This window comes from Cupressus sempervirens, chromosome 6, assembly GCF_028749045.1.
Source record: "Cupressus sempervirens isolate cs-2001-9-10 chromosome 6, ASM2874904v1, whole genome shotgun sequence".
Lineage (NCBI taxonomy): Eukaryota > Viridiplantae > Streptophyta > Pinopsida > Cupressales > Cupressaceae > Cupressus > Cupressus sempervirens.
In genome coordinates this window covers 359,830,670-359,856,829 of record NC_143123.1, presented here as the reverse complement: position 1 = coordinate 359,856,829, position 26,160 = coordinate 359,830,670, and positions in this window count along the sequence as shown.

The following is a 26,160-nucleotide window of genomic DNA, read 5'->3' as shown; positions in this document are numbered from 1 at the left end:
GTCTTATCATCTTCAACTTATCTCTTTTTTTCCATTCTTTCACATAGTCTTACTAAACACATTTCATATTCTCTCTTTAGTTCTCTTACTTCTTCACTCAAATTATTGTTCTTGTCTAATAGATCCACTATTTTTGCATCATATTCACTAGATCTACCTTCATCACATATGTCTTCAGTTCTTTCTTCCTAGTATTGTCTATCATTTTGTTGGATTTCCATCTCCTTCCTTCTCTTCAATGATTTCCTCAGTTCCTTCTTTCCAACCATTACTTGTTCTAATGCAATCTACAAATTAGGCTTCTAATTTTTAATCACTTTTCCTAGTTTATAGGTATCCATCTCCACGACTTTGACTCTCAAGTGGTTAGACTTCTTTCTTAGAGATCTCATCTCTGTTACCAATTGTTGGAATCCTAATGCGAAAGTGATATGTTGAGGGGGAGGGGGGAATCACAATCTCCTAAAGACTTTTACTACTTTATACATTAACCATAGTAAACATAATTAACTATACACCTCATTAAAATTAACCTTGTATGTAATCAGACATTACTTGACACAATATTTGGTAATGGAGAACCCCTCCAACATGAAGGTAAAATGGTATTTGGGATGATGCCCACAAAACCTTCAAGACCCTATGAGGGGTCCACTTTTCTAAAATCATACAAGACTATTAAGTTTACCTTTACGAAAGGAGTTAAACTTCACAACTAAGTGAGTACTCTCTTAAAGGATTTACAATAGGTCTATTAGGACCACTCTATTAAGAGATTCACCTGATATGCTAGTTTGAATGTAATGGTACTATGATCATTTTGTCTACATTGATTTATTGATAAAAGATATTATCTCTCCAATATCTAATCACCTTAATTTGACTACTTTGCAATATCTCCTCACTGTACTATTTTCTCACCTTTAGTACTTCGACACTTAATAATGACTAATTCCCCTTCATCTTTACATACATAATTCGTTGAACTCACAACCACATATTCAACTTTGAATACTTTCTTATAGAGTCATCTTAAGAATCTTCCATATTATAATCAATGATTTTCATTCATCCTTTTTATCACTTAAGATCTATTTTTTTATTATATTTTTACACTACATAGGGATTAATGATATTGGATTACAGGTACAATCACCTCCTTGATCTTCACCGTGATCATAGAAATACATTACATATTTGACAAAATGCTTTACATAATACTTTGTTCCATTCCAAACTCATATACATTAACTACATAACTCAACACATATAGCCTTTAATGTTTGATCATGCTTGATTCTTCTTACTATGTTTGGCTTAAACTATATTTCCTCTTTGAATCACTTAGCTCATGTGACACTTGGATTATATCATGTGTTACCTTCTAAATAGCTCAAAAATTATTAAATGGTTGATGACTATTATGTTCTCTTAAGGGAGACCCAACAAAGAATGAGCTCATTCACCTCATTGGGTAATTTTAGTTCATTTTTTTTCAATTAGGCCAACAACATAATTAAATAGTATATCACATATTCTTTATCACTTCAATCAAATGAATTATTTTTATCATTATATGTGAACAAATCTAAATCTAAATGAAATGCAAATTGATTTCAGTGAACAAGAGACCAATGGAAAAGGAGAAGAAAAATGTTCCATGGGCATTTGATTTTGAAGTGCCACCACATTTGAAAGAAACATTTCAAAAAACTTTAGAGAACGTGGAAAGTGTTCGAGCACTTTCTAAGGAAAAGCCTACAACTAAGTTGAACTTGAAAGATCATCTTCAAATTTCACAACCTTTGGCTTTCATATATAAAGGTAGATGCATCTCTCTCACATATTCAATTATCAACATATGGTAAAATAAAGCTGCATATCACTGTTAAGAAATGGGAAAAACAAATGTTTTGTTTTTTTTTTTGCATTTGACCAAATTATACTTTATTTCTTTTCTAATAATGTCTTTTTATTTAAACATGTTAGTTTTCCACAATCTATAATTTATTTTGTATTGTTTCTAAATTTGATTTATTTACAATCATAGTCAATGATCATATTCAATTTTGCTTCTTGTTTATTTGGCAGAAAACTTGAGTCTTGATTCAACTTCAAAGGATATCTCTACATCAACTTTTACAACACCTGCAACTACAACTTCGGAGGAGGAAGTAAAAAGACATTTGACTAGAGTACAACTTGAGTTAGGTCATCAAATTTTGGGAAAAATGTTTGAGAACTTGACCCTAATATCAAGTTCAAGTGAAAAGGCTACAAGACATTTGATTGAATTAAAATGTGAGCTAGGTCATAACATTTTAGAAAATCTAGATGCAATTACATATTCTCTCAAAGAAAATTCTCAAGAAGCCATTAGACCTAGGAAAATTATAGAAGGGAATGTCAAACTTCCCTTGACAAATTCTCAGGAAGCAACTACATCCCATACAATTGAGGATATAGTTGTCCAACATTCTGATGTAAGTTTTGTTAAGGTAGATACAACATTACATATTCTAGATAGTGTTCTCTTATTCTAGAAAAGATGAAAAATGTCTTGTTCTAGTATTTTATTTGACATATGTGCTATTCAATAAAAAAATTCTAGATTTCTTCTTTATTTGGAATGCTAAAAATGAGAAGTTTTTCATGATAGTAATAGCTCAAAAAATCAGTATCTTGAATTGTAAACATTGTTGCTATGTAGGTGCAAAACACAAGAGATAATATTGAAGGAAGATCCATTGCTGATAGACAAAGTGAAGAATGGGGAATGACAACTGATGACACTATTTATGATTTTGATGGATGGCCAGTTCATAAAGATGTGAAAGATTAACAACAAAATTAATATAGATTTGTATTGTTATTTATTATCATTGAGGATTTTTGTTCTTTTGGAAGCTTTGTGTTCAAATTCAAGTCATACCCATTTGAGATATCTTCAGCAAAAGCTCAGAGACATTGGCAGAAGTCACAACAGATCAATTTGGTCTTGTGAGATAAGAAAATGAGCCCAATTAGAAAATTAGCTTTCCTATAAATTAGATCTTCTGAATCAACCATGAAGACATATTCTGTGGAATTAATTTAATTTGGTCTCCTTATATAATCATTTCCAATTGATTAGTAATAAACTAATAAAATCCATACCACATTTGGCCAAGAAGTTAATCTAAAAAAATTACTATGCCGAACCGATTATAAATTGGCTTTCATCTTAATAGAAGAGAACTAACCTTTCATTTCCAAATCATGCCTTCATTCTCAGACCCGATAGCATTAGCATTTTTTTAAAAACTTTTAAAAGGGAGATCCTTTTAATATCAAACATTAAAACTATATTGTAAAATAATATTTTGCTCATTTAGTAACAAATTCATGGAACCAATTTATATTCCCATCCATTCAAATTGGATTTTAGTAAGCCAACTGATAATATCATAATATCAATTTCAAAAAAAGGAATTCCATACTCAATCAGATGAAATTATTGATAAACACTAGAATTGGCACTAACCCATAACTGCCAGAAATAGTGTTATTGTGTCCTTCAATATGGGCCGATACTATTTGGAAATAATATGAAAGAAAATCATAACTCTAAAATAATTCTGGATCAAATCTTGAATAGGCTAATTATAGAAATCTTAAAGTTGATACCATTCAATTCTCAAATTATATTTTTGGGATCTTTGAGGGTAAAACAGAGTGATCAAATTCTTATTAAAATGGAATTGAAGTTGTGTGTTCTATAACCAATTTTGGATCAGTCTCCATTCTAAGGTCCACAAAATTTTTAGGTCTCATCAAATCACATATTAATTTTTAGAATTTGGATTGGTCCAACCCAAGTTTAGCTATTTATCCTTGGATTTTGATTTATCTAAACTTTTTAATAATCTTAGAAAGGAGAAATATACTAGAACAGACTTTTATGATTATGTTTTAAATAGAAAATTGATGATAAATTAGTGCATTTAGAGATGGGCATATACACAGTGTTCATATGCAATTTGTAATCTAGACCTAGTATTTAAATTGGTCAAATGATGAAAACGGGAACACGCGTTTTCAATTCGAAGTTACATATTAAAACTTCCATAATTGTGCTCCAGTGCTTTGTCATGTCAATAAATATTATACTCACAATTTATGAAAATATATTTTAGTGTTTTCGGTTCCAATTGGTTGAAGAAATTATCTGTGTGCTTCAAATTTAGGGTTGTAGGCGCAAGTTTTTTTCACTGCTCATGGTAGTCCTCAAAAAATTCTAGATAAACTGTGTTAGTTTCAAAATGTGTTGTCAAGAATTTGTGTGGGGTTTCATATGATTTTAAAAACCTATGATCTCTAGTTAGGGTTTCAAAATTTTGTTGTTTATTTTCTTGATTGATTTATTGGTTTAGATGTAATATTATATTTTTGGTTCATTATAATCTAAGAAATTTAGTTTGTCTCTTTTCTTTACTTACTGATTCAGAGTTCTGAAATGTGCTTTCAAATTTGTTTTGGCTAGTGGCCACTTATGTTGTTTTTGACTTGATGGTTTTAATATATGTTTTATAATGTTTGGGAAAAATAATTGAGTTTTCCTCTTTTGTATGACCAATTAATTTTGTGGTTGTACAACTTGTGTATACAGGAATTCTTTCTAGATGGACTCATCTTTCTAGGTTCTGCATAAGAGAAGAAGGTCTAATTATAATATTTTTCATAGACCACTTTTCCTTCTGACAATCTGTTAAGAGAGATCAATGAATACCCAAAATAAATCTTGCTTTAAGCCATTCACTCATACATAGAGATACAAAAATAAATTGACAAAATCCTTACAATTTAAGATTACTAGATATATCTTCCCTTATATTGTTAATTTATACCACTTCAATTTCACAATGATAATTCCCTTCTTAATTAATTCATCCTTTTTATTTCTTGTACATTACTGATGGAGAACAGTTTTTTAAAAATAAAATACTAAACTCTTACTTACTGATTGAAATTTCACAATGATAATTCCCTTCTTAATTAATTCATCCTTTTTATTTCTTGTACATTACTGATGGAGAACAGTTTTTTAAAAATAAAATACTAAACTCTTACTTACTGATTGAAGTCTTCAATTTGGAAAAGAACTTTTTTCTATTTTTAAATTAAGCCTCAAATCAATAATAATTATGATAGTACAGTGTGAGTACAATAACATACCTTGGATCCTAGGCTCATTTATAGCATAGAAAATGAAATCACTTATTTTTCGAATATCTAATATCCATAAAACTTCCAATATCCATCTCATTATTCTTCTTGAAATCAATACCACTCTATCTCAAAAGTTCAATAGAATCATTGGCATACAGATCTACGTCAATGGTAAATTCTCTAAAATTATATTACTAGATATGATACTTATCAGTTATCCATGTGGGAAGGTTTCCATCTTCATTTGAAAAGGGCAGGTCCAATTGAGTAAGCTTGAGCATATCAACACTAGTCTTTAAAGCTTGGTAATGATATTCTAAAGTAGGCTTAAAATTTCCTGTAGGTCTTACCAATATGCCTAGAAATTCTATATCCATGGCAACGTAAGGATAATTGTCTACTATCTCCTAGATCAGAGCAATCTCCTTTTCTAAATTATCGACCCACGCCTCCCTGATTTTGGTTTCATTAGTTAAGTCAATTTTGAAGGGATATCATTTGATTGTGAACTCTAAAATCAAAAAAGTTATCTTAATTATATCAATAGAATGTTTTAATATTTGGAAAAGATTGAGAAAGTAAAATGTAGACAAATTGAATGAGATAAAAAAAAAAAAATTGTGAGCAGGGAAAATAGTTTCTAAAAACTTAGGAAGAAAGAGAAAGGGAGCAAAATCTATAACTGTATTGCACATTGGTGTCTCATTTTCCAAAATCTAACCTACATGAAACAAGACCATGGTTTTTGATTTGTGATTATGTTGCTAAGCTGGAACACCCACAAGATTGACTTCTCAAAAACTCTAACTATATTTCACATTGGCATAAGAGAAGAAGGTCTAATTATAATATTTGTCATAGACCACTTTTCCTTCTGACAATCTGTTAAGAGAGATCAATGAATACCCAAAAGAAATCTTGCTTTAAGCCATTCACTCATACATAGAGATACAAAAATAAATTGACAAAATCCTTACAATTTAAGATTTCTAGATATATCTTCCCTTATATTGTTAATTTATACCACTTCAATTTCACAATGATAATTCCCTTCTTAATTAATTCATCCTTTTTATTTCTTGTACATTACTGATGGAGAACAGTTTTTTAAAAATAAAATACTAAACTCTTACTTACTGATTGAAGTCTTCGATTTGGAAAAGAACATTTTTCTATGTTTAAATTAAGCCTCAAATCAATAATAATTATGATAGTATAGTGTGAGTACAATAACATACCTCGGATCCCAGGCTCATTTATAGCATAGATAATGAAATAACTTATTTTTCGAATATCCAATATCCATAAAAATTCCAATATCCATCTCATTATTCTTCTTGAAATCAATACCACTCTATCTCAAAAGTTCAATAGAATCATTGGCATACAGATCTACGTCAATGGTAAATTCTCTGAAATTGTATTACTAGATACGGTTGTTATCAGTTATCCATGTGGGAAGGTTTCCATCTTCATTCGAAAAGGGGAGGTCCAATTGAGTAAGCTTGAGCATATCAACACTAGTCTTTAAAGCTTGGTAATGATATTCTAAAGTAGGCTTAAAATTTCCTGTAGGTCTTACCAATATGCCTAGAAATTTTATATCCATGGCAACATAAGGATAATTGTCTAATATCTCCTAGATCAGAGCAGTCTCCTTTTCTAAATTATCGACCCATGCCTCCCTAATTCTGGTTTCATCAGTTAAGTCAATTTTGAAGGGATATCATTTGATTGTGAACTCTAAAATAAAAAAAGTTATATTAATTATATCAATGGAATGTTTTAATATTTGGAAAGGATTGAGAAAATAAAATGTAGATGAATTGAATGAGATAAAAAAAAGGAAAATTGTGAGTAGGGAAAATAGTTTCTAAAAACTTAGGAAGAAAGAGAAAGGGAGCAAAATTATAACTGTATTGCACACTAGTGTCTCATTTTCCAAACTCTAACCTACATGAAACAAGACCATGGTTTTCAATTTGTGATTATGTTGGTGAACTAGAACGCCCAAAAGATTGACTTCTCCTGTATTTCACATTGGCATCTTCTTTTGGTTGTTCTATGTTTTAGGACTTTCTATATGTTTCGGTGATAGATGCTGATTTTCTTCTTTAAATTGTGGATACGGAACGTCTGGTGGATTAATTAAGTATTTAAAAAAGGATATGTTAAAAGATAAGGAACGTCTTGTGGATTAATTAACCATTTTAAAATTTTTGTTTTTATAATTCTAAGTTATATTTCAATGAAGTAATACATATATTAAAAGATAAGCAACCTGTGGTGGATTAATTAACCATTTTAGAAATTTTTGTTTTTATTATCCCAAGTTATATTTCAATGAATTAATAGATATGTTAAAAGATAAGGAACGTCTAGTGGATTAATTAATCATTTTTAAGTTTTTGTTTCTATTATTCTAAGTTATATTTCAATGAAGTAATAGATATGTTAAAATCTTAATTCTTGGGAGGGCATATAATATTATTCAAATTTTAGTTATGTTTGTAGATTTACGATTGTAGTTATATCTTAATATTGTGTGATTTTTTATATTTCAATTTGTATTATTACTAGTATTATGTTATCTTTGTAGTCCATCAAAAAATTGTAAATCAGATTTTAGATTCAACTCTACTCGAACTTCATAAATAATAATAATTAATCTCAATCAATAATACCCATCAAAATAAATTTGATAGTAAATATTTGAATTTTTTTGAATTGAAAAAAAATAACTTCTCACAATTCATAAGATTGCTTCCAATATTATTTTTGAATTCCATTGTGTAACTATTTTTGCAAAAAATAGTTTATTTAAATAAAATTCAAAAAATAAAATAAAATATATATGATAGAAAATATATATTAAAAGAAAAATTTGTAAAAATTGGTTTGGAAAAAGAATTGGAAATTTATAATTACTATAGAGTGGAAAAAAAAAAAAAAAAGTCATTTAAGTTAAGAAAAATAGTTATCTTAATTTTTTTCTATCATATGGAAATGCAACTACTTGTATCTATTGAAAATATGTATTGATAGGATAGGTGATGGTGTTATATTCCTAATTAAGCTCTTGTTGAATCTAGAGGTTTTTTTATTCCATTTATATTGTATTTGTTTAAATTTGTATGTTTTCAATATTATTTTTAAAATGATCTTTATAGGTTCTAGTTATACATTGTGAAAGTTTGATTTTACAATTTTTATTAAATTATTTATGATTTCCATGAATCATCTAAAAACATGTGATATTGATAATTAAATGGAAAAGGGAATGGTACAAATGTAAGTATGTTTCATTCATGAATATTTAGTTTATGTAAAGTAAAAAATTTGACCATAACTATGAGTTAGAATGAGGGATTTTCAAAAAGTCCTAACATAAAGAACAAAAGAGAAAATAAAAAAGTTAAAGGATAGTTTAAAAAAATTCACATAAGATCAACAAGGAAAAAATAAAAGACAAGCAATAACCCTCTATCAAAACAATTAGGAATTGCAACATTCCACCACTTGAGGTAGCTTCAAGTAACTCTATACCCTACAAGCGGTATATCCTTACCTTCGATCAAAACATGGCTACTTTGATTCTAAGACTTAAATCCAATGGAGAGGGAGGACCTTAAATTTATCCTCATTGAGTTATCCTCTTATTCTCCTTAATCAAGGCCTTAAATAAGATCCCTCAAACCCTAAATAGTTGGGTTGATATTATTAAGGCATGCCTCTCTAACAACAAATCCTTACCAAGCTCATTCCCTTATATCTTTGCACAAGAAAATCGAAACCAAGAATGAAAATTTCAAAATGTGACTTTAAAGAAAAGTTGTCTTCCTTCCCATTGAGGGATGTTAAACTAAAATCTAAAGGAACAAACACATCCTATTTATTCATATATGGAGATGATCTCTAGCCCTGTACCCTTGAGAAACATGGATAAGCATGAAACAATTATTTTAAAAACTAAAGAGACAATATATTTGATTTATTAACTTAAGATCCCAACTTCAAAAATAATGTGATTAGAGAAGGAACCACCTTCTCCATGATATCCACAGGAGCATAGAACCTTGAATGTGTGTGTGTGGGCATGCATGTGTGCGTGTGTACACACAAATATACATATGTATAGATATATAGATATATATACATATACATATGTATATATGTGTATGTGTATGTATGTATATATTTTTAATTATTTTTATTATGTTCTAAAAAATAATGAGTTGTCCAAAATAGATATCACTTAATCTTTAATTTTTGTCATCTCAATATTTGAGTGGAAAAATAAAAAGTCTCAACTAGTCTAGGACCATCCAAATGTTGATCATTTCTCTATATCTCTTGATAAATAGAATAAAATTAATCAAAAACCATACCCCTTTAACATAATATATATATGATATTCATAGAGAGAAATTATAATTAGAAATAAATTATTCACTACCATTCATATATCAATGGAGCCCAAAAAAATATTGTTTATCTTAGGAAAACCTATAAGATTAATGTTGGGTAAAGACTGGTCAATCATTTAATACCTTTGGACATCCTTTCATAGTGATTCCATGGTTAGACAACATCATGTGTTTTACTTAAAATATTAGACTGACTTCATTTAATTTGTCAACCCAGGAGCATAAACTTGAGAGGATGACTGCAAAGTGTATTCTCTAGTTCTCCTATAAGTCATTACAACTAAAGCAAAGGCAATGCTGAAGGAAATTTATGCTAGCGACTAAAATAACAACTTAACTCAAAGCTTAAAAGTAATGCTGCAATAGTAAATGTATCTATGCACCTATGCTCTAGGAACAACTCACCGATTCTATCATCAATGGTTGCAGGAGCAACATACTTCTACTTTGCAAGGAAACAAACAAGGAAATGAAATATACTCTAATGGAATAATTCACTCACCAAGTGGGCCCCCTTGGATGAGTAAAAAAAAAAGATAATCAAGATAAAATAAATAAACTTGAACTACTCATTCTATTCATTCATGGTGAAAAGATTACACTTAAAAACAATATCACAATTTGCTGTATGAAAATCAACTTCTTATTCTTCTTCAAAAATTGTTCTTAAAGATACAACATATATTATTTACAGGAAACTACAACTACTCCCTAACTCTACAATCACTCCATTAATGAGGATCAATTACAAACTCATAAGGTTTGAAACAGAATCAACATTAATCAAGATTAAATCCTCCAGGAATGTAGCAAGTTGTGGGAGCTACATTTGTGTGTTGTTCCAACAAAAAGCATAAAATGACTTGCTCCACTCATGATGGTTTAACAATATGGTTGTCTCTAACTTTAATGCTGAGGTGTTGGCCCTTGAATATCTACAAAAAGTACTTGAAAACCATTCAATGTGCACAAGAATTCCACACACACACACACACACACATTTCATCATCAATATTAGAAAAGGTATAAGGTTCAAATTACCACTCTTGCAAATCCTATGGTTATAGGGGGAAAACTACCCAATACATACCATAAATGGAGAAACATTTATTAGCATGTAATATTACTTCATTATACCATTTTTGTGCATAGATTTAAGAAAATGTAGTATATTTGAACTATCCATACTTCTACTCCATGTCTTAACACACACACACACACACACACACACACACACACACACACACACACACACACACACACACACACAAAATATGCATAAACATAAGTTCATCTTCCTTAAACCAAAATGTCATGACTATTTCTGCAAGATAACTTCTTAAAAATAAGATAAAAAGATCTTAAAACAATGGCCTTTTAGAGGACCATCATTCCCCTCAAATGAGTTGTTGTTGGTCCCTAGCAACCATGAAGTTTTTGATTTTGGCCCAAACTCTCCAATCACTAGTTGTTCTCTCCCCTAGCTCATTCTTAACATAGTCAAAGTACCCATAATCTACCTTGAACCTTCTTCATCACCAAACTTTGGTTCTCATGTCATGATCCTCTGCATTGTCATTTACTACTAGTAGTGATTGTAGGATAATAGGGGCTTGATACCTTAATGGAAGCCAATATTTGCATTGATTCCTTACCAAATCAATATACCATGGAATTCTAATAGTAGCAAGGGTTAAATTTTGATGAGAGTGGGGTTCTCTTATCTTTAGGTCATGTGGCATCCATGTCCACTATTTTCTTGAAGCAACAATAGTTGTCTCAACATCTTGACAGGAGTGCTACTCCAGGTCTACAAAGGCTTGTTCTTTGACTGAGCATACTTTACTAACTCTAGCAAGGTTTCCTAGGATAGAAATCCAAACCATAAATGTCTTTCTAGTGTCTTGAACTTTTGGTCTCATGAGAAAAGGGATTGTCATTTCATTATTCCTATAAGGCTTAGCTTGATGTTCCCTACTTATTTCATTATGCATCTAAGACATCACTGCTCTCAACTGCACATCCCCTATATACAAGAGTGAGTTCCACTTTGTATTATTAGGTACTGCCAAATTATGGAGATACAACTCACACAGTAAGTTCTTTAAAGGCATTGGAATAGATTGGAATATGTTATATAACTCATGTGGAGTTCAAATGGAGGGATTAAATCCTTCCACAATTCTAGTTAATTTGAAGTTCAATAGCTGCTCTTTGAGGAACAATGCATACACTGGAAATGGTGATCTAAATTCCAATAATTCAAGAATCAATCCTATAACTTGTTCAATCCTCCTTTTTAAAACTTCATTCTGGTCTGTGCTCTATTTCAACTGATAGCTCTATTCATTAATAACATGTTTCAATTTTTATTTTTCTAATTTCTATTGAGCTCTTTCCCATAACAACTATTGAAACAAATTGATTCCTGCAGACAAAGGTGTAGACAAATTGGGTGGTGGAAATGGTTCCTAGTTAAAACTATCTATCCATTCAAAGGTCAAATGAGGAATTTTTTTGACACTTTTTGGTGTGGAGCATTCTCCTTTGCTTATGATAATTATTGTCACCACATTCTCTTCCTTACTAGATTCAGCCACTATTATGGTTAGTGTATCTAGTCCATCCTAATTGAGTTTTTCTATTACTTCCTTGACAATTTCTTGCCTAAATTTTTTATAGTCCTCGAAAGGAAGGTCTTTTGGATTCTCATCAATTTCCTACATAATAGGGCTTTCTTCAAATTCCTTAGATGTTTTAGGTTCATCAGACTCTTATCACTATCAATAAGCACATAGTTAACACTAAGGTCAACTTCGGGTTGTGAAATCTGATTATTGCACTCATTATCAGTGGCTACATCCTTTTGCAATTTTTCCTCCAAAGAGGATTCCTTCTCTACCCTTGAAGACTCTAGGTCAACCATAAGAACAGGGGTTTCAGTATCCCTACTTCCTTCAGAAAGCCTTGCACTTCATCTTGTAGGAGGTGTCAATAGGCACAAAGAATTCTTTCACTTCCTCTTTCTTGCAGATATTTCTATAGTAGGTGCTTTAGGAGGTTTTTTTAAACCTCCCTCTTCTTATGAGTGTGGGGTTTAATTAACATTACTTTCATCATCAGGTTGTCATACTAATTTCTCTTCTTCAGGTCCCACAACTTTACCTTTGATTTCCCTAATTGTAGACCTAGTCTTAACAGACGATGGCGTCTTGGGGGCACTAACAACTTCTCTATTTTTTTTTCCTTTTTTCTAGAAACAAAGTTATTAGCTTTATAAATCCTCTTCTTAGCTATTCTAGGACTAGAGGAAGAGGCTTCAGGAGAATTTTCAGTCTAGGGGATAACCTTACAAAAACTAGTAAATGTCAAATCCCTTTGTCCAACCCCTTGGCCTCTAGGGCCAACCAACCTAGGCTCTACCTCTTTTAACTACAAAAACTCTTCCAATGTCCCAATTGATTGTTTGTTCAATTCTCTTTCCACAACTAATTTTATCAAGCAATGATGGGAGATAGACTGATCCTTTTCTGATTGCACTAAAGAAGCTTGCTTCTTAACAATGTTAAATCAGAATTTGGGAACATTTACCTATCAATAATCATGTCATAGATGAGCCAAAATCTTGAAATGTAGGGCATGCTGATATTTGTAACAACCTTCAAAAGTGAATTATTGAATGATGAATTTTTATGACTAGATAAACTTCAAAGGCAATGATAATCTAGAGTTGCCCTTCTTTCTTGTCAATGTCCAATGGAGGGTCAGAATGCACACTGAACTGTGCCCTAGTCATTTGTAGGTCAAAATCTTTTGCCCAATTTTCTCCTTCCTTGGGTAACCCAATGACTTCGGCTACCACATCTTTTGTAAATTAATTTTTGAGGCCCTTAACCATTCCAAAGCCATCCTACAGGGTGCTCAAGAGTTGAAGAGAAACCTCCTCATCAAATCCTATAAGACTGAGGTAGTAATCTAACCATCCTCTTCTCTGGAACATCTCGCAACTGGTCACATAACCCAACAAAACTTGATAATCAACTGGTTCATATCTCTAGAGACTTCCACCCATTGTTACTCATAGTAGAATTTTGATAGAATTATAGCATTTTCCATAGTTCAATAAAGGCAAGTTAACAAAATTTGCAATATTATGGCACCGAATACAAAAACTAACATACTGTCACTTTGTGCTTCATAAAGATTTTTAATGCATGAAATGTCATGATATTGTTCATTACATCTAGTCTCATAATTTTTTACTCATGTACAGGTTTGTCACCTCGAACACACTGCCAATTATCATTAAAAGTTAACCTCAACATTAATGTCCTTAACTCCCTTAATGACTCAATCATAAAAGGATAGGTCATCAATATGTGATGATAGTCATATCATAAGATAATAGCTTTTAAAGTTTACATGTGATTTGAAATTTTGAAAAATGAATATTCCTCCCCCCCTTCCAACTAAGTATAGGCATGGGTCCCACCAGGATAGGATATATGCAAGAGTAATAAAGTTAAACAACACAAATTTTTAATAAAGAGTGAGTAAAATAAAATATATGCAAGACTATGTGGCACATACTTGGTAGGTGTTGCAAGAAAGTGTGTCGAAAAATATCATCAGAAATGATGGAGTGATGGGATTGAGTGGAATGATAGAAAAGACAGAGTATGAGATGAAGTATAAGGCTAGGAAATTACTTTAAGAAAGAAAATGTTTATAATGAAAATATTCAATGGAATCAAGAGCTAGTAGTAGTCAAGGTAGAGGACCCAAATTTCTCAGCTATAGGAATGAGTACATTTGCATTGTGTTGAAACTACTGCAGGAACTCCTCACAACTAACTGGATTTTTGTAGAGCTTGAGGTGATGCCCATTGACAAGTAACTTGAATCGAACATGATCAATAGAAGAAAATTGGACCACTCCATTTGGAAATACATTAACGATTTTATACAGTCCTAACTAGTGATTTTGAAACTTTCCTGGATTGTGCCGATACTTGGAATCATAAAGGAGGGCCCAAACTCCTATAGCAAACATTTTATCTTTGATGAACTTATCATGCCATTATTTTTCGTTGATGTTGGATGAGTTTGGTGTTGTTCAATGTAGATTTGTGCCATTCATCAAGACCATTTAAACTCAATATGCGGTCTTGTTATGCAATAGTGAGTTCCATACCAAGCTCCAAAGTAGTCCTCAATGTTTTATATTCAAATTCTATAGGCATTACATTTGACCTACCATAAAAATGCTCAAAAGGAGTAAAACCTATTGTATATTTTTAGGTGGTTCTATAAGCCCAAAGAACTTTAGGAAGGCATGTGGTCCAATCCTTTCTATGGAGTGTTACTATTTTGGTGAGAATGAATTCTAGCTCCCTGTTGGTAACTTCTACTTGGTCATTATCTTGTGGGTGGTAAGGTGATGATTTACCATGCTAAATAATATATTCTTTCATGAGAATAGCTATCAAGTTACATGTAAACTGAGCTCATTGATCAGATGTCAACTCCCTAGGAACTCTAAATTGTGTAAAGATGGATTCATACAAGAACTTTGCAATATTTTTATCCCTTGGGTGTTTCATGGATTTGGCCTCTGCGTACTTAGTTACATAATCAATGCAAACTACGATATAGGATTTACCTTGTGAAGAGGATTCAATAGGAGTGAAAAAGTTAATCCCCCATTTATCAAAGGGTGCAACAACTACTTGAGGCTACAGGGACATTTCATTTGAATCTAGTTGCATCCTTGTGTAAACTTAGCCAATAGTACCCACTTTTCAATATTATAAAGGCTATCCTTTTGGCTAAAAAATGACCTCCACAAGGCTCATCATGACATGCCCTCAAGATATCATATGTTTTATCTTCCCTTATGCACTGACACATTACTTGATTAGGTCTAGTATAAAACATAAATCCAACAATCCAAGAATAGTTAAAACACTTTTCAGAGAGTAACTTCCTTTCTTTGGCACAAAAGTGGTCTAGCATCTTTCTTATGGTTAGGTAATTTGCAATATCTACATACCATGGATTTTGGGCCGATAATAGGAAAAGGTGTTCATCTAGAAAATTTTCATCAATGGTTGCAAGATCATAAAGGACATGCAATTGAGAAAGAAATTTAGCTACCATATTGGCCTTGTTAGGTTTATCTATTATCATGATATCAAATTCTTGCATAAGTAACAACTAGTGAGCTAATCTTCCTAATATTGGAGGATTATTCATCAGATACTTTATAGCAAAGTGATTAGTATGGACAAATATTGCATATCTAGTAATATAGTGCCTAAATTTATTTAGTGCATAAATAATTACATTATGAACTAGTAGCATTTCATCCTCCAAATTTTCATTCTCTAAATTTTCAATCATGGCATTATCATTATCAATTGGTACATTTTCATTCCCCAACTGCACATATTCATTATCTGACTCTATAATTTCACCTTCAACCAATTCATCGTCAACTTGACTCACATTTAACATACCTTGTCTTTTCCTTCAATGATTTACCTTGTCCCTTTCCCTATATGCCACAATGTCTTCATTGGATACCTTCCTTTTGCATTTAGCCTTTCGATGACTACTACTCCCCATTCAGATGACAATATTGGACACCTAATGATATATTATCAAACATGTTTTGATCGTTTGGGCCCCAAAACATGAGTTTTCCCAAAAACCTATGAAAATGGCCCATAAAAAGTGATGTTGTTGAGTTTGCAGTGATAGGGAATATTTCTGGGAAAATCATGCCAGTTTAATCGGGTATCTGATCTAACCTATGATCCCTAGGTTAACCTATGATCCCTCTGGATGCATTTCATGACAACATATGTCCTTAGGGGCCTTAAGACCCTTAGGGATGCATGTAGTTGGTTCTAATGCGTCGAGACCTCTCAATGCATTCAATGACAATGTATGTCCCTATGGGCCCTAGGACCCCTAGGGACCCATTGGGAATGCACCGAAAGGGGTCATACATTAACCTATGACCCCTTTCGATGCATTTCATGACAAGATTATATTTAATAATAATATAACACTATATATATATTAATATAATAATAATATATTATTATTAGATTATATAACAATAATAATCATATAGATCACTAGATTATAGATTTGATAATAATAATAACCACATATATTATTATTTATAATAATATTTATCATATATATTACTATATTATATTTAGTTATAATAATAATTATTATATTTATAACTATATTAAATTTAATAATAATTATTATACATATTACTATATAATAATAATTATAATCATATATAATAATAATAGTTAATAATAATAATCATAATTATAATCATATGTAATAATAATATTAATGTCCCCATTTCCCCCTAATAAATTTCCCTCTAAAACCCTCTAAAGTTTCCCTCTCAAATTTCTCTCCAAAATTGCAATTGGAAAATTTCTTTTCTCTCAAATTTCCCTCCCTCCAAAATTGCAATTGGAAAATCTTTCCTCTCAAATTTCCCTGGAAAATTGCAATTGGAAAACTCGTCGTGATCGGATACCAGATTTCATATCGAAAATCCAAAAGTTGTGTCACATTCTATGCTTCACCTAATATAACGGAAAAAGAAAATTAATTTGGTAAAGTTTTCAATTAGTTAAGGTGGTCAAACACGAGAGTTTTTTTTTTCAAAATTTTTTTAGTTGAAAATTCATATTTAGTTATTTATTTGGAATAAAAATATCAAAAAATATGCATCACATCTGGGCATTATTCTACTTTTTATATCTATAATTATATTTTAAAATATTATCATTTGATTTTGATTAAGGTGGTAAGACATACACCTACTTTTTATTTTTGCCTTGAAATTTTCGTAGTACTGCATTAAAATCCAAACTTTTGACCAATCAAATATTTTCTTCTCCAAATAAGGCCTAGTAGTTTAGAAACTATATTCAATTTCTTATAGATTATTTTCTTACAACTTTTTGATATAAAGTCCAAAACCACTTTAAAATTATGTGTCAAGTTGGCATAACTCTGATTTGCTTGTTTTTCACTGCCACTTAAGGCCATAGTTTGGTTGACCATGATCCTTCACATACCCTCACATAACATACGCAATGTAATGAAGGGCCTCCTTGTGAAACCTACTTATGAATGGTTTCAATTAAGGAATTCTAAGTTCAATAAAAAACATTTACCAGATGTTGAATGTAGGAAAGCTGTGTTCATTGTTGTTACTTAGCTATGTATAGATAACAATAATACCTATAACATTGTTTAGTTTCATGACCTATACTTGTCATGTCCTTGCATTGCATATACTATGTAACTTCTATTGGCATGCATATTTTGAAACATTTCAAGTCTAAATCAATTTATGCTCCTACATGTTTACATAAAATAAATAGTACAGATCTAAGATAATTTACATGACATGTAACATCCAGTAATCACCCAATTAAATTTGTATATGTCTTTAAGAAGTATATATGTGTAACATACATGTGGGTACATATATGAGACTACCACACACACACACACACACACATCACAAAATATTTTGAAAGCTTGGATTTGGAGTTGTGTTTTTTGCTTTGTTTGTTATTTCTATTCAATTGTGATTATAGGCAGGGTTTGGAAAACTCATGTTGATATTTTATTTGAAAAGACTGACTACCTTGCATCTAAATTGGTTGATTTCCATTAAATCATGTTATTGGTTGATTTGGCTTTCCATGTTTACAACAAAATATTAGAAAACAAAAACCTTACTAGAAACCCTGAAGGAAAAAGAAAATTTTATCTCGTAGGGTTTTAAATAATTAAAAAATGAGAAAATTATGTTGGTATATATTTAGGAAATTTAATATTTTCCTTTGAATTAATTTTTTTAATTATTCTTTAATTTTTTTTTTTTAAAAAATTTTTTCCCCCAATTTGTAAAGTTATTATTTATTTATTTTAAGAGTTTAAATAAATAAATAAATAAAATGTATTTTTTAAGATTTATAAAAAGTATAAATTAAGTTTTATTTAATTAATGAAAATTAAATTTTGATATTTATTAATGTAAATAAACTTAGAGTTTTATATTAATTTTTGAATTTAAATAAATGTTCAAATTAGTTTAATATATATTTAAATAGAATATAAATGGAGTTGGAAACAAAAGAAAGGATATTTAAATGAATAAATTATTCATTAGAGAGTTGATACTTTCTATTAATGAACTTTATTATACAAGGAGAATTAATTGAGACTTTACATTATTAAATAGTTAAATGGTTATGAAATATTAAAATGATATATTTTATAGTCATGCTAAACCTTTGAAAATAAGTGAACTTTTATTCACTAAGAATATTTTATGTGAAATGCATGTGTTTACGTTGTCTTTGTAGTTGTTGGGTATTGTGGGATTTACGTTGGCTATAGTGGTTGTACATTGAGGCTTAGGGAGGGTATATTATACTTCATTGTGGTTATGTTAAGTACTTTTTGTTAATGTTTTAGTCATGATTACTTTTTCCCAACCAATTTTCTAAGACCTATAATTTTATCCTTATGAGAGTGTTTTATGTAATTGTTTGAGGGTCAATCTTAGATTTGTTATATTGTATTTTAAGGACCCATATGTACTAATGAGAATTATGATTTGAGAACCAGATTTAGATTTTTCTAAATATAGATTTGAGGACCCATGTGTATTAATGAGAATTATGGTTTTACAACTAGTGTGTGTGTTCTAGTTACCTTTGTAGTTCCTCTCCCATTTGACTTCTGTAAGTCATTCTGATGGATGCAACCTTGTTGATCTTTTGTTGTGATGGATCATGATTGTGACCATGAGTGGTCTACACTGTTGAGGTGTTTGGATTTATGTTTATGTATCAGTTGTTTTGATTATGCTTTGACTGATTTAGGAGATTGTGATATGATTTATGGTTCATTAAGGTTTTTGCCAGTGCTTACTAAGATCAATGAGGTATCATGAGGTTTTTCCATAATTACCTTGAGATGTGTGTAGAGATTGTACTATGTTCTATTACCATGCTACACTAGATTAGGTTCCTATAGCGGTGGTTAGTCATGTTTATTATTGTGTTCACTTATGTATTTTAAGTGCCTTTTCATGTTGTGTTAACAATCATTATTAAATGCTTAAATTATTGAAATGGATTGTTCATGTTGGATTATTTGGTTATGTGTTGAGGACATTTACCTTGTTATATTTTGATCTGAGAGATATCTGTTACTTATGTGATGTTTTATATTTGAGAGGACCTGAGGGTCAGATGTTATACTTTGATTTCAATATCATAAATTTTAGACTACTATGCTATTTAGTTGATCATATTGCATGATGATGCCTTTTTGAGATGACACTGAGTTTTATGATGATATCTGGTTATCCGACATTTGGACATATCACTGATTATGTTATGTGTTGGATTTAATGCTATGGTTATTTACTCCATTCCTGCATTGTTATGCTTTATGCGAACATGAGTGATGTAAATATATTATTTTAATATAATTAAATAAATGGTTAAATTAGGTGATTTAATGCATTTATTTCTTTGGCTATGTTATTATATGAAATTGCACTTGATTGTGTTGTTTAGTGTGCAAGATCTATATCCTTGGCAGTGACACATGGATTTAGTGATTCAACCATTCATATTTTACCAATGTCATCCTTGTATGGTTGACGTATCCTTATTTTAATTATTTTATTATCCCTTTTAATGATTATTAAATCTAAACTCATTTGCATTATGTGATTAGACTAGTAAGCATGTCTGTGCATTTAGAGGTTCGCATTGTTGCGAAAGTTGTTAAGGCAATTTATGTGTTTTTGGGTTTCTGAGCTTTTTAATTGATTTATTTTAATTTCTGGTAGCTTTTTCATAGATGAATTCTTATTTAAAGGAATAGCCTATTTTCATTTGGGTCAATTCTGGGTTTAACTAGGTAGGTTGGTTATTTTTCCTAATTGATTCTTCACTTGAAAAGTGAATAAATATCCAAAAAGAAATTTAATTCCTCACTTCTCACTTTTGAATTAGAAAGTTGGAGAGTAAAACCCAAAATCCTCTTCATGAGGATTTACTATTTTGTTCATTGTGGGAGCTACAGGCATAGGATCATCATGAGGTTGAGCTCATTGGATACAACTTAGGCAAACCTTGGATTGCCACATTTTTCAGCTACTTCTGTGGGCTATTTATTTTATGGTTTAGATTCTTGTTTTGCCCTTTTGGCTGTGAGGTAGGGCTTTCTTGTTTTATTGTTTCTGCTTTTTTTTTTGGTAGCCATCTTTTTTAGGCTAAGAACTAGTGTTCCCCTCCATTTTTGTATGCTAATTCTACTCGGTTCGGCAGGTATGAACATTTCCCTATTTTTAGGGATGTGATTTTATACCTAGTTTTATGGATTCTTTTGGACCTTTGTTTTTGTTTCATGGACACTAGGATTCATGTAGAATCCATATTCTCAAATTGAGGCTAGTTGAGTGAGTTCATGATGTCTGGTTTTGTTGGATCATTGGGATTCATGTAGAATCCATACTCCTAGATTGAGGCCAGTTGAGTGATTTCATGATGTATGGTTTTATTGGCTTTGGAATTCATGTAGAATTCGTCCTTCCTATGTTGCTTTAAGTTGGGTGTTATCTTTTGCATTGTGTTATCATCCTATCCTTGTGTTTTGATCTTTGTGATGGTGGTGCACCACACATGAGTACATGTGCATACATTTGTTGGGTGACTTGCAAGGCCCGATCTTTCGTGGTACTTCCAAAAGTTATGATCATAAGGGTTGGGATGGGAGTATGCATGCCCATGGGCACTTGTCATACAATGAGCATGGGTAGGGTAGGGTAGCATATGGAGGGGGCTTCTATCTCGCAGCCTGGTGTGATGATGCCATAGGGTTGGTAGAGGAAGTTTTAAGTAAGTGATAACTAAATAAAATGTGTGAGTGTTAATAAAACTAAAGATAATAAAATAGTGCTTTAGTGTATGAGCCTTCCATTGAGGGAGTTGAATCTACACAATGTATGAGCTTTCCATTGAGGGAGTTGAATCTGCACAAATCTGAGCTTGGGATTGTCGGCGCCAAGCAACTCTCCATGATGTCATCCCCTACTTAGTAGCCTATTGAGTATTTCACTAGGACCTGTACTCCTTGCATTGTCTTAAGTTCTTGGTTACAACCATCATACTGTCTGGCATGAGTGTTAGCCATGGATGTTGTTTTTGTGTGTTTGTGGTTGGATCATTATCTCCATCAGCATAGTGGGTGTGGACCTACAGGTGCCATGTGGTTTGAAGGCGTAGCTACCTTCACCATTACTAGGGACTGGTGTACAAAGATGGTCTCTTATCCCAGTGCAACCATTGCTGGATGTTTTCACTTAATGCTTCGAGTTTCGAAGGATGCTTTCTTGTGATTTATTCTTTCATTAGAATGCTTGGATATCATGTTTAGCTGATGTTAGTTTATTTGATGCATTCCCATATTATAAATTTTAGCATATGACTAGATGATGTGAATTGTTGTATTGGATTATCTTATGCTTTACTACTAGCATGTTAGATTTCCTTATGCTTATATTGTAGCATTTTTTAGTAGTGACATCCCTATTACAATAGTACCAATGATTTGATCGATGGCTTGGGATGTTATGTGCAAGGGATGGCTAGGGCCCATGATAGTCTTATGATGCCATTGATGGTTGGGAAGAAGTGCGTACTTAGTTAGTTGTTTTATCATTTTTGTTCATTGTGATGTTGCTTTCTATATGTTCTTTACCGCTTTGATTTAGATGGATAGATGTTCCTCTTTCTTGTTCCTTGGAATATTGTTGATTATGCTCTTGAGTGTTTGCTCCTCAATATATGTGGATCTGGTACTCCCTAGTGTGGAAGTTCTGAACTTAGTTTTTCTCTTCTTTTTTCCCCTGTTATGTTTTCCTTAAGTGCTTTTTTGTTTCTATGGGCGATATTTTATCAGCATGGTGCGACACAAAAATGTATCGCATGCCCATTGAAACTTTGTCGCGAGTCCCTTGATTCTATCACATGCTTTTCGGAGAAATATCAGATGATACTGGAAAGTATCACACCTCCTTATGAGAAATGTCATACAACACCCTAAAAGTGTCGCATGCCATTGGGAGAAGTATCATCCAATCCCTGAAAGTGTCACCCTCCTTTAGAAATGTTGCGCAATACTTTTCTATGCTATATTAAAGTATCGCCTGATTTTTGTAAAAACCTATGCGGGCGGGCAACGTGCACTTTTTGGTTTGGTTCAAACTTTTTAGAGTTGATTTGGATACCCTCTTCGATGTTTCTCAACCCTATAGTGTTGCTTTTTTATTTCTATTGTGTGTGTTTCAATAGTCTGTCTGTTGGGGTTTAAAATATATTATTTTAAGTATAAGTTGATGTATATTTAATTCGTTAATGTATATTTAATTCCTTATACTAAAGATATATTTTAATATATGCAATGAATCTTTTGAGATAGGTTTCAGACCTCTCCGAGATAAGATAAAGATTCTGGGAAATTTGACAGCTTCAAAAATCTAGACTTAGCCAAATTTTAGGATACTGCATTCTATCCCAGCTTGGTTTTTTGTTGATGTGTGGTCGTTTCTTTGAGCCCTCATCTTGTGTGTGGTTGTTGTTGCCTTTTGTTTGCATGTGTTAGTTTGGTAGTGGCATTCAGAGATCTGTTGGTTGTCGAGATTGTGGTGAAGTCTTCCGTTGCAATCTTTGTGATCCTTGTATGATGTTGTCATGTGCATTCATGCTTGTAAAAAAAAAAATATCTTGGCTTGTATTGAATCCTTTTTGCAAGGATCTCTGGGCAGGGCATTGCAACCTTCATATGGACCATACTTGATAATTACTTTGATCTAATTTATAACTATTTATGATTTATTAGATTAGGGTAATTTATCTAAGCATATACATGGTAGTGGCTTGTAATAAGCATCGATTCCCACAAGTGGCTACTAGGATCACTTATTGTAAGTAAGTTAATAATTCTATTAGGATAGGAGTATTAATAATACATATGCCTCACCCATGCTTGGCTACTTGATTGAGATCTTGACTATGATGGGAGTGGGTAAAGATACTTGATTAGGTCTTGCACAATTAGTATCCTTGTATGTATGAAAGGTTTATTGATGTCAAATGTGTTCACTTGAGTATCAAGGTCTAGAGAGGATACCGAGATGAGACTCAAGGGTTAGATTTATTTGATGACACTTCTCTATATACATGTAAGATTTCCTACATGTGGTGTTGTCTTTGGATTAGCATGTACTAACTTTGCATTTGAGTATTGACTTTGAGATTAGATAAATTTTTAGGATTCCATCCTTGAACTTTGTGATTGGTTTGTGGTTTAACATATGTGTGGAGTCTATGGTTATCTTCTTATTATAGAGGAAGTGGGCCTTTTTGGGTTCTATGAGGTCAGGTGGTATTGTGACCTTTATCATTGAGATATGTTCTAGATTCCTATTCTAGTGTTGGATGATCCTTGCAAAAGTTATGTTATCATGATTCATCTTTAGAGACTTGTTTTATCTTCTTATATTATTCTTGTATATTAATTTATGTATTGGTCATAAAACCTATGGTGTATTTATACTTTTATCTATAACTCATGCCCTGTGACATGTGTAGTGGATGTAGAGTCTTTATGTGTTTTGATATTGTATCAATTTGATTTGGGATTCTCATATGTGGTGATGTTCTTATTGATTCATCTATATTAGGTGTAGTTGTATATATCATTTGTATCTTATTGTTTCTTATTGTTTCTTACTTCCACATTATTTTACATTATTGTTTGTAAACTCCTAAGTAAAAAAAATTCAATAAGCTTAGTTTCACTATTTAGGTTAATCTCTCTTTGGTTCCCTAGCGAGGTGTTATAAGGGACCCTTGTATATTTTTGTAGAAATTAACACCTTGTTTGATATTTACTAGGAAGGAAGTTAATGTCCTAATAGTTTCCAAAAAGAACCTAGGAAATAAATTACTTTGGGAATTTGAAATAACGTTAACAATTGTTATTCATTTGAAAAGATACAATCTGAGCAAGGCATTTGTAATTTTGATGAAGAATTCTAATGCAACTTGAGAAGGCATTCAAATTTGAGTAGGTATCTATTATATATGAAGTTATTTGAAATGATAGAAATCAGTTGCTTCACTTATATAGTGTTGCTAAGTGATCTATTTGCCTAGTTGTGTAACAATGAATGGGATCTTATAAAACTTGAAAGGTCAAGCTTCTTGCAGATGTCATCTTCAAGAATGATGAGGTTGAAGAAGAAGATGGAAAGGAATTAGATTTGTTGTTATCGGTACATTGCATAAGAAAATTCAATGGATTATTTCATTTATTTGGATGAGTTTTTGTGAATTGTATTATAGTTGAAAATAATGAAATCAAAGAAGAAAAGGAAGAAATAGTTGCAATTGATAGTAGTCTAGTAATAATAAAGATTAAGGAAAATTGTAGAATGATTATTATGTCTCCTCTCACTCAACTTTGAATTTATAATAGAATTTCCATAAATATTTCAAAATGTATTCTTAATCCTATAAACTATAAATTCTGAGCCTTGTTTATGTAATAAGATGTATCATTAAAAATTTGTGCTATAATTTTAGGGTTTATGTTTTATGGTTATATATTATATTCGGTTCAAAAATATTGTATTTTAATAGTACTCTAAATTTAGAGAGAACTAAAATTAAAAATATCTAAAGTAAATGATATGTAAGAAGTTGTAGTTATTAAATTTATGAAGCCATGTTTGTTTAGAATATCTTTTTTAAAACTTTACATTCAATGAGAACTAATGTGGACGTCATTAAGGTGTGGAACCATAGATGATCATCAGTAAATATCCACATGTTTGTCCCCTCTTTTGCAAAGTGATCCCTCAAGTGACTCTATAGCCCCATGGATAAAGCACTACTTTAATTATTCTGGATTTGAGCTTCATCCTTGTCAGTCCTTGTCCCCAATTAGAGCTAGCTGTTGGTCGGTTATAAAATTGTTTCAATTTTATAAGCCATGATTAATTTTTGAAACTTGCCTATTTTACGCTTTAAATTGGCCATTTTATCTTTGAATTTTTGAGTGTCTAAAAACTTTCATGTCTCAGGTTCGTTCTTAGCTTTGCACAGCATTTGAAATTTTTAAAATATGACTTCTAAGACTCAAGTTATTAAAGGTTAATGATAGCTATCAAAAACATGTTTTCATTAACCTCTCAAAAGGTTAATGATAACGATCAAAAACATGTTTTCACTAATCTCTCAAAAGGTTAATGATAACGCCCAAAAACATGTTTTTCTTAACCTGTACAAGGCAGTTATTAACTTGTTTGAAAATTCTCCCATAAGAAGTAAGACATGTACATGGAAGCAATTGGAAATAACCATGGAAATGAATCAGATAGAGT